Genomic DNA, 11,276 nt, shown 5'->3' with positions numbered 1-11,276 from the left:
CCTAGTTAAATAACTACAGATAACTAAGGACTGCTGAGAGCGGGAGAAAGAGTTTTCCCCAGGGAAGAGCACACCACTTGGTTATCTAATACTAAATGGTCAGCCCTGAAAACATACATACATATGCAAACTGAATAGGTTTTGTCTATATATGTAGCAATATATAATTATGGAAAGCAATTAATAAAAAAAGAGGCCAAGCATTCGAAAGAAAGCAAGGAACAGAGTTTGGAAAGGAAATGGATAGGGACAATGATAATCTCAAAAATTAAAAAAAAACTTAAAAATATTTTAATAAACAAAAAAGGAAAAGAAGTATTGGTTCTAACTTTACATGAAAACAACACATTAGGAGGAAGAGGAAGCCCCGAAGGGTCAAAAGGAATACAAAAGCAAAGTCTGCTCGCTTGCTTTAAACCGTTGTTCTTTCAGTCTTTCTGACCTATTTTTTTAAGAGCGAGCGGCCTTGGCGGCGGCGGTTTGAGTTAGATGCCACGGAGGTGAGGGAGGCTCTCCTCCCGCGCTCTGGGAGGTCTGTCACCTCCCTGCTGTACAGACAGGACTTGACTAAGACTCCTTGAGGCCCTGAGATTCTCCGTTAGAATCTGTGTTGGAGATCTTCCCCCTGCAGACTGTTCCATTATGGATGGAGGAGATGATGGTAACCTTGTCATCAAAAAGAGGTTTGTGTCCGAGGCAGAGCTAGATGAGCGGCGCAAAAGGAGGCAAGAAGAGTGGGAAAAGGTTCAAAAACCAGAAGATCCACAAGAATGTCCAGAGGAGGCTTATGACCCCCGGTCTCTGTATGAACGGCTCCAGGAGCAGAAAGACAGGAAGCAGCAGGAGTATGAGGAACAGTTCAAATTCAAAAATATGGTAAGAGGTTTAGATGAAGATGAGACCAACTTCCTTGATGAGGTTTCTCGTCAGCAGGAACTGATAGAAAAGCAGCGACGAGAAGAAGAACTGGAGGAGCTGAAGGAGTACAGAAGTAATCTCAACAAGGTTGGAATTTCTGCAGAAAATAAAGAAGTAGAGAAGAAGCTGGCTGTGAAACCCATAGAAACCAAGAGCAAGTTCTCCCAGGAGAAGCTGTTGGCAGGAGCTGTGAAGCATAAGAGCTCAGAGAGTGGCAATAGTGTGAAAAGACTGAAACCAGACCCTGGCCCAGATGACAAGGCTCAAGAGCTCCGCCCTGCGTGTCTCTTGGAAGCTCTTCTCTGGGCGGCCCCTCCATCCACTGCCCATCTGCTGCTGTCTGCATCGGCATCCTCCCGGGCCTGGGTGCCTACTCCGGGAGCAGTGACTCCGAGTCCAGTTCAGACAGCGAAGGCACCATCAACGCTACAGGGAAGATCGTCTCCTCCATCTTCCGAACCAACACCTTCCTCGAAGCACCCTAGCTCCTGACATCACCATAGGGAGCGTCTCCCCAGAGGGTTAAATGCCTGTTCTGACTCAGCATCACCTCCCTCAGAAAACTTCTTCACCTGCTTCCTGTGCACATGTGACATTCTAACCTAACCTAGAATTGTGCCAGAGTCTGCTTGTGGCTCAGACTCTGCTTGGTTTCTCTTTGTGCTCCAGTGCAGATGACCAAACCTGTCCCAGCGATAGGAGTTGGGGTTCAGGCAAGTCTCAGAAATGCCACTGGTGGTGCAAGGGTTCACCGTACCTTGTTTTCTTGTTTTTCTCCTTTCCTAGTAGCACAGGAAGCATTATCTTGATACACTATTGTAGGTGAAGGGGCTGCTTGGTTCTGCCATGTTGTGTGTGGCATAGAGAAGGGCAGACTAGCTGCTGACCTGAATTCTGCCCTAGGTCTGACCCTTCCTGGATGTTATGTGACTAAAGATTGCAAACCACACCCACAAGGCCATGAGTCAACCACAGTCCTTGAGGTGATGTTCTTCCATGTTGTTATTCCCCCCTCTCCAGCCTGCGGAGGTAGGAAGGAGCTGGTAAGGATGACATGTCCATCTTCTGCCCACCTTCTCTCCCTGGAAAACTGTTTTGATTTTGTTTTTGAAATAAAGAATTTAGTTTAAGATTCTAAAAAAAAAACAACAACACATTAACTACCATTTTATACGACCAGCATTTTAAGTCAAGTGGCCTTCTTTTATGGAACTTTATGAATATTTTTAGTTTACGTACAAAAATGGATTCCATTGTGGCATCATATATATTTTGATTTTATCCACTCATACTTTCTCCCATTCTTTTGTCCCCTAACAAGTTTCTTCAGTTAGTCCCCTTTTCTGTTTTCATGTTATATATGTGTACACACACATGCAGAGGTCGGTATAAATAATTAAATCTAGATTCTGCATTCCTCCTTCTTTATAGACTACCCATTACTTCCATGATTTCATCTTTCTTTACAGCTAAGTAGAGTTTCATTGTGCATAGCATAGATACATTTACATAATGTGTTTTTTATTGAAGATATATATATATATATATATATATATATATATATATATATATATATATATAATGAGAAAAGTTATCCTGTCTTCCCTGAGAACCTCTAATTTCCTCCATGTTCCTTAAAGTGTCACCGTTTCATTCTTCTTTATGACTGAATAAAGCTTTACATATTCTCTTTCCTTTTATCAGGTAAATACTTAAACTACTTTCATAGTTTAACTCTTGTAAATAGAACAACAAACATGAATGTACGTGAATGCCATCTGCATGCATAGTGCATTTTCTATTTTTAAAATAAGTATTTTATTACAAAAATAATGTCTTAGAGTTTGTATACTCAAGATCATAAAACAGCATCCAAGGTACCTTCCATAAATCTTTGTTGAGAATTTGAAAAATTGTGCTCAGTGCAACAGTTTTTGTTCATTGGAGATTTAGTTTTGGTTTTCTTCCACCAAACAAAAAAAATTATTATCTTTAAATAAGGAAATACATATAAAGTGTGTACATATAAAGATAAATGTAAGCAGTATATTTATTATTTTTTTCTCTTTGGAATCTTGGTATAATTGTGAAAAATGGATATCACCAGATATCATATTCTATATGTTGACTATTACTCAAGCAAGAATTTCTATGCTACATCTCCTTGGGAAACAGATGCAGAAGGACTGGGCTAACACATCCAATGGAGCTTTCTTTTTCTTGGAAGAAACTTTGTACCAGAAGAACAAAACATCTTCCTCCAAAACTGATTTTAGGGTATAAAATTCACTAGAAGGTGGGATGCTGCTTCTGAGGTTTGGAGAAGGACTTTAGTAGGGGTCATCTCAACAACTTGTCTTGTCCTTCAGTGCAATGTTTTATTTATTTATTTATTTTTACATTTACCAGTGAACATGTTTAATTATATGCAATTTTAGGTTTTTGGATAGAAAGATTTTTTTTATTTTTTATTTTTTAATTTATTTATTTATTAAAGATTTCTGTCTCTTCCCCGCCACCGCCTCCCATTTCCCTCCCCCTCCCCCAATTAAGTCCCCCCCTCCTCAGCCCGAAGAGCAATCAGGGTTCCCTGCCCTGTGGGAAGTCCAGTGCAATGTTTTAAAGGTCTAATATTTGAAGTGTATCTGTTGGAAAGCCAAAAGTTCACATTCAAATTTCATTGTAGAAGGAATAGTATCAGATCTCATGCAGACATCATGTTTAGGTATCTTCTGTTGCTCTGCTCCATTCCATAGTTAGTAACAAGCCAACAGACATATGATTTCTGTCCTTACCCCAATTTTATGGCATTTTCATTAGCAGTAAAAAAAACATGACACTGTTAATCTTAGGGCTCTATACAACCTAAACAGTACCTTGGAAAACAATCACTAGCCTAGTGTTGAGTCTTGGCCTTCAGCTGCTCTTCCCTGCTAGAGCCTTCTAATTGAAGTTACTAAAATCTGTGCTTTGCCTAGAGGTTTAGAGGATGGGATTTTCACCTGTTGGCCATTGACTGCAGGGTATTTAAGCCTCCATGGTGCTATTAAAGAAGGGCTTTTGTACCAGCGATTAGAGGCCCGTGTGTTGGTCTGTCTCTGAGTGTTTCCTCAACCTCCAGCCCCTTGCCCGAAGCTCATGAACTGGATTCTAGTGCATAGAGTGCAGAAGGGTGTGTGTGTGTGTGTGTGTGCAGCAGCCTTGTTTATTAGGGGGGAAGAGTTCTCTTTGTCCCGTTGGCTATATTAGAACTCATTTTGTAGACCAGGCTGCCCCTAAACTCAGAAATCCACCTTTAAATATAGTGGTATATTATTTGTGTTTTAATAAATAAAGCTTGCCTGAAGATCAGAGAGCAAAGCAGCTATACTAGTCAGCCATACAGGCCAGGGAGTGGTGGTTCAATCCTTTAATCCCAGGATTTGGGAGACAGAGGCCGATGGATCTCTGTTAGTTTAAGGCCACCTTAGACTACACAAGATTGAATCTGTCTAAAAGAGAAACAGAGTTTACACAAGGGTGAACACAACACTTGGGATCACATGCCTTAAGTCCCAGCACGACGAAGGCAGATACAGGAGCGGTATAGCTAGGTGGAAAAAGGAATGAATCTAAGAGAAGGAACTCAGTGGAATGTGGAGTGGAGTGTGTGGAGTCGTCAGGATTTGTGGAGGCAGAATCTTATCCATTTTCCATCTGAGGTAGAGGTAAGAACCACTGGCTGACTGCTTTGATTTCTGATCTTCAGGTTGAACCCTAATATCTGTCTCTGGTTTATACCTGCTACATGTTTTTTGCCTCCAGAGTACTGGAATTAAAGCATGTGGCACCTCGCCCGGCTTTAGACTAGTCTGAATCTACATTTGACAAGTCACCCATTTTAAATATCACCCAATATAATCAAGCACATAGCAGAGACCAATCATCCGCATCAAAAAGAAAGGAAAAAAGAAGTGCTTAAAGAAAAACTTGATGGGCAAATGGCTCAATAGAAAATCTGAAATTCAAGGTTCATGAACTGTCTATATCTTAGCATCTTCCTTCTGGCATTCTCACTGTTATTGCCTCCAGAAAATTTGCATCCCCACATTTGTGTAAAACATTATTTCATTCAAAACCCAACTATCAGAGAGTAAAATAAAAAGAAATAGTAAAAAATTGCATAGATAGATAGATACATAGGTAGGTGGTAAAAAGATTGTTTAATTTGTTAGCATCAGTTTTTGATTAGTCTGTCCATAAATATACTTACCAAACCTCCAAAAAGATAAGAGTATATTTAAGCTTAGCTAAACAGATGGTTCCAAAGTCTTTTCAGAAGATCTGATGATGCCAAGAGTCATACATAGAGTTTTCAATACAAAGATGATATGGTGCTAAAATGTACTTCAATCCTGTAGTCTGTCATTGAGTGGAGTCATAATTTTACCTCATCCCGTTTTTATTTGCTTGTTTTGCTTCAATTTACTGAGGTCTCTTTACCTCTTGCAAATTTCTGTATGTTAGAACAAAGAGGGAAGGGGATGACATGAAAAGAGGGAAAGAAACTTGACATAGAAAAAGGAAGGTGGAAACAAGTTCCAGAGATATTTTCCATGCAAATTTCCATAGTAAGGTGATGGTAATGAGGATTTGCTACACACTGAATACTGGGTGAGCGTACAAGGCACCATGCTAGCTGGACATCAAAGAGCGAGCTATAAAACACAACAGCTTGGCAGATGCTTCTCACTGAAAACCCCATTTACACCAGCTTAAGAGAGCCTGTTTTCTCCTGGGGAGGTTTTGGCATGGCTAGAAGAAAACATCAAAGATCGTTCCGACTTTAAATCTCCTCCAAGGGTGCAGTCAGCAGGACAGGAAATAGGAATCATCCTAGGAGGGATTTTGGAGGGAAGGAGTGTATCAGAAAATGCTCAAAACCCTGTACATGAACTCTTGTGGTGTGGGTATTCAACAGACGTGATATGGTGGACAGCTTGGCACCCCGTCAGTAGCAAGTCTTGTCTTAGCCTCCTGCTGAGAAACTGCATGACTAAGGCTACCCAAGAAAAGATAATTCAATAAATATATTTTATCTTTTTCATGGATGACTTAATATTTTGAAAGGACATCATAAAAGTGGAAGCCCTCATTCTAAAACAACAAAAGCATAAATAAATTTCCAAAGATTGAAAGCCAAAGGCCTAGGGGATGCAACTAGAATTTGCCTGAAATTATCTGGCCCGGTAGACAAGAACTCCTGGTAAGCCAGCAGGATCTCTTCAGGATTATAATACCTCCATGGACCAAGGGAACAAGAGTTGCCAACAAACACAAGGAAAGGTCCTTGATTCCATGTCAACTGTAAGTAATGACAGACTATGAAATCCATACATCTACAGAACCCAAATAAAACTGAAATTTCACATGTGGTCTGCTACTAAGGTTAGACAGCAGAAGGGAATGCAGACAAGCTTTCCTAAGTTAGCAAAGAGTTGCTACAAAAACAAGGCAGGAGCTTCTGTAAAGTGGTAGGAATGGAAAAACAAATGTATGAGATATAGTAGTTATGCATGACTTTTGTATGCATGTTTATTAAATTAGTATACTACATGCATATGTGTGTATATGCACACAGTCATCTTAAATTTAGCAAAAATGAGAGTTTCTACAATGAAACAGAGACACAGATGTCAGTTATGTTACTATCATTGTGATGATGATTTCTTTAACTAGACCCACACAGCATGGCTTTTACCAGATATGACTGCTATACAAACTAAGTGAGAGAATAGACACAAAGCAAACACTAGCTTAATAACTATACAATATTAATATAAAAATTTATGATAGCCTTTGTGCCTCGTATATACTCAGTAAATTCCCATTGATTTACTGATTAGAGCTTCATACTTCATTTGACTTCATTCTACACTCTAATTTGTGACATATAAAATGGAAGCTTCCTTTCCTGTAGTTATTTTAATCAGTTATTAAGTGCATTTTAAAATTGTGTCTAACTTTCCAAATTGAATTTTAACTTCTTAAAACACAGTAAATGTCTGTTCTTTTCTTTGTTATCAGTATTTAGTCCCACAAACGTTCATTCTGTAAACAGCACAAAAGACAAAAACGAAAACATTAAAACAATGTTTCTTTTTTGTATTTGAAAGCATGATTGTATTTTAATGAGTAGTTTATGTACAAACTAGTATCAAAACAAAATACAAAACATATAGTATTTCATTTGACATACATCATGACTTGCTTATAGACTCATTTAGAAATGAGCTTATAAATAAGTAACAGACAGTCAGTATGGAAATTCAAAAGAATAACAAATAAATGAAATAGAAAGATGATTTAATATTTAATAAATAGTACTTTATAATACTATTTTTGACTAACTGATACGTGTACCACTGTTAACTAAAATTTTTATTATTTTAGTAAATGATCAAATTTAAATTTTATATACTTTGCCATGGTACATCAAAACAATAGAAATTATTTTGAAATAGCTATAAGATTCATATTTTCATATAAGCATCCTTGCGACATAGAAAATATACAGCTACTTTTTCAATGGATAAAAGATGCATTTATACATATGAATGAAATATGCTCCCAAAAGTACCAGAACACTCTCAACTTCAGTTAACACTGTATGTTAAAATCTTGATGAATTTTAAATGTAATAAAAAGCTTCATACAACCTAAATGCCCCTCGACTGAAGAATGGATCAGGAAAATGTACATTTACACAATGGAGTACTACATAGCAGAAAAAACAATGACATCTTGAAATATGCAGGCAAATTGATGGAGCTAGAAAACATCATATCGAGTGAGGTAATCCAGACCCAGAAAGACAATTATCACATATCTCATAAGTGATTTTTAAACATAAAGCAAAGAAAACCATCCTACAAATCACAATCCCAGAGAACCTAGACAACAACGAGGACCCTAAGAGAGACATTTATGGATCTAATCTACATGGGAAGTAGAAAAAGACAAGATCTCCTGAGTAAATTGGGAGCATGGAGACCATGGGAGAGGGTTGAAGGGGAGCGGAGAGGGAGGGGAGAAAAGAAAAATGTAGAGCTCAATAAAATCAAGAAAAATAAAATAATGCTTCATAAAATACTGTTTTAGCTCAGTACAACTCCGGCTGTGGTATGTGGTATTTGAAAAGGAAAAACAAGTGAAACGTTCTTTATAAATTTATAATCAGTTAAAATGAACTTTAAGTCAGCTTCAAAATTACCCTACAGTCATTATCATGAGAAGCACTTCATACTTAAAACACGGAAGCAGGCAACGTCAGTTCCAGCATACTATTCTGTCGTGTATTATTTTCTCAATTTCTTGAATTAGTCCAAGAGCAACAATAAAAAATCTTTAAATATATAAAAATAGTCTTCAAAGACATCTTCAGGTCTCCATCCAATTAGCGAGTTCAATTTTAATGATTGGTAAGACTATTCATGCCACACATTTCTAGACCTTATTACAATTATGAAAGTTGTACAAACAATGATTATTTATTCAGTGTTTCTTAAGATTTCTCTAAGGAACAGATCTTGAGATATGGATAGGTATTTCTGTTTTTAAAAATTTCTGAACTGCTTTGGAAACCTTGGGGTTAAACTGTGTTAATCGAACATGTAGGAGTTATCAAAGTTCAAATAGTCTGTATGCTATTGATCTGTAAGTGGCGTACATGAGCTGCTGCCCCCCCCCCCCCCCCCGGTCTCACATATAACTACTCTCCCACAAATCTTAGATCTTCAAATAAAACTAAGAGTCTATTGTAAGGACTTTGGCAATCTTACATTATAGGGGTGACTTGAGATCTATATATTTTACCTTGAAAGTAGACTCACCATCTTATGAAAGCAAATACCCAGTGAGTCAGCAGGGTAGCCAGTGCCAAGGGCAGAAAGGTGTGCAGTGGCCTGGAGCACTTGCAGATCCTGCCCAAGACACCCTACCCAACCACAAGATCACCCTGACTCTGGACAACAGCAGGATGACTAAGAAGAATCTCAGTGATGGTCCAATATTTATGGTGTTTCAGAAATCACAAAACTTGAACCAGACCAATGATTCATTGAAATAAATATTTGCATGTAAAGTTGTTTGAGCAAATATCTATATACTGTGTGACTCTCAGCTGTTTGCAATGCCGCTTAGAATAATAAATGTAGCATGGAGAGGTGGAAAAGAGGGCAGAACAGGCACATAGTGGAGCGAGGCAGAAATAGAGTTGGCATGGCGGTGTAAGGTAGCCTGGAGCTCACATAGGCTCTACCACTGAACATGCCACAAGATCACCCTGGCTCTGAGCAAGGGCATAATGTTTGAGATGAACAATGGTTCGTTTTTCTGGATTTGGCCTCCTCAAAAGGCCACTATGGACCCCCTGCAGTGGTCAGTGCTGCCACTATACCTTGTGTCAATGTCTATGGTCCATACTGCCACTGGAAAACATGTTGAAATTCATGGTCTATGTTGATGTTTGATGTTCATATAATCACTTGAGGATATATGAATGTCTGAGGCCTGGATCATATTGATATCCATGGTTCATGCTGTCACCGGGGACCATATTGGAGTTGATGTTCTCTGCTTCTATCAGAGGCCTTGTCTGTGGTCTGTGTTTTTCCCCAAAAAATAGGTAAATGGTCACAATCTTTGCTACTGCCAGCTGCTAAGGGCAAGGAAACTTATTTTGCAGTGGTGTTGATGACTGCAGACTCATAATTGAGAATGAGAGACAGAGACATTGAAGGCTTTTGTGACCTCCCCCAAAGGAAAAAGACCAGACAGGAAGCCATTGAAGAGAGTCCTTAAAAATTGTGAAAAGGATGCTGAAGTATAGCTCTTCATGGTATATGGTTTCTGGAGGGGAGATGGGGAAGGTTATACTTAAGGGGCTGATTACTGGGAATTGAACCATCCTGCAGTGGGTATATAAGCAACACAAATTGGACTTGGTGTACCTTTTTCTTTTCTCCCCTTTCTTTTAGGGGGACACAAAGGCAGGAGGGTGGACCTGGGAGGAATGGAAATTGTGATCAGAGTACATTCTATGATATTTCCAAATAATCAATAAAATATTGAAAAAAAGTATTAGTACCGAAATTTCCAGTCTTGCTCCAGATGCTTTGACTGATTGGATCAGTCTTCTTATCCATTTGCATCACTCCATGTACAGGTCCTTCCTGTACCTACAAGCTTAGAAAGACTTTATCTTATTCAGAAGATAAAGTTGATTCTGTTTTCAATCAAATCTATTGTTTGTTCTAGAAGCATGTTACACTGAATGTGGCATCAGTGAACACAATGAACAATAAGAAAATATACAATCACAGTCACATTATGCATTCTTTTGTTTGTTCAGTGGTCTCATTTAGAACTACATCTTATATTAATTTAGCATGTCTCTTTTAGACTCAACTGATCTCTGAGGATTTGTCATTGTTTTGCTTGTCCTTTAGAACCTTGATAGTTTTGAAGTGTACCAGTTATTTCTTTGGGGAACAACCTTCAATTGAGGTTGGTTAGATATTATGCCATATCTTTCTTGGGTATGTGTTTGGGGCAAGAAAACTATAGAAGAAATTACTTAGCCATATATTATATCTGAGGTTCAAGATGTCCATAGTCACTATTATTAGTATCAACCCTGCTCACTTGGTTAAGATGATGTCTAACAGGATTCTTCAATATTGGTTTATGATCTTAAAATGAATACATAGGATGGAAGTGATACTAGTTGAACCAATATCCTATTTTTATCTAGGCCGTTAGCCACTAACTTTAATATCACTAGTATTTTAAGATGACTTTTTCCTGAGACAATTTAGAATTAACATTATAACCCTAATGGGAGCTTTTTTTCTTTTTATATGTAGTTATTTCCAAATGTTATTATATTAACTTGATTAATAACATTCTAACTTCAATTCAAATTTTGAACTATTTGTAGCTGAACACGTAAAAGAGGGTGAGGATGCAAGTCAAATAATCCCAAGCTAATTCCAAAATATTCCAGTTATTAGTCTTTATTGTAAGGGAAAACTCATGGAACAAGAAATGAGAAGTCCAACCTCAAGGTGTAGAATGCAGGAACAAGAGAGAGAGCACTGAGTGGGCCAGCGGTTTTTCTCTGGGTACCCAAAAGGTCACGCCCCAACCTGGTCCAGCCTCCTAAGGATCATTAACTGAAGGAGGTTCCCCATCACCTCCCCCTTTTGTCTAAATAAGAGAGTTTCAAAACCAATGCAAACTATATAGACTAGGAACAGATATCAGGTATAAAATTAGAATTACAAGCAGCATAAACAATATTAAGCAAAGAATGTATG

At 38.2% G+C, this 11,276-nt stretch overlaps 1 pseudogene; it reads left to right on the top strand.

The window, feature by feature from the left end:
- Positions 1 to 358: 358 nt before the first annotated feature.
- LOC142841260 (PSME3-interacting protein pseudogene) lies at positions 359 to 2,070 on the top strand (annotated as a pseudogene).
- The last annotated feature ends 9,206 nt before the right edge of the window (positions 2,071 to 11,276 follow it).

Source organism: Microtus pennsylvanicus, chromosome X (genome assembly GCF_037038515.1).
Source record: "Microtus pennsylvanicus isolate mMicPen1 chromosome X, mMicPen1.hap1, whole genome shotgun sequence".
NCBI lineage: Eukaryota > Metazoa > Chordata > Mammalia > Rodentia > Cricetidae > Microtus > Microtus pennsylvanicus.
This window is presented reverse-complemented; position numbering and strand designations above follow the sequence as displayed.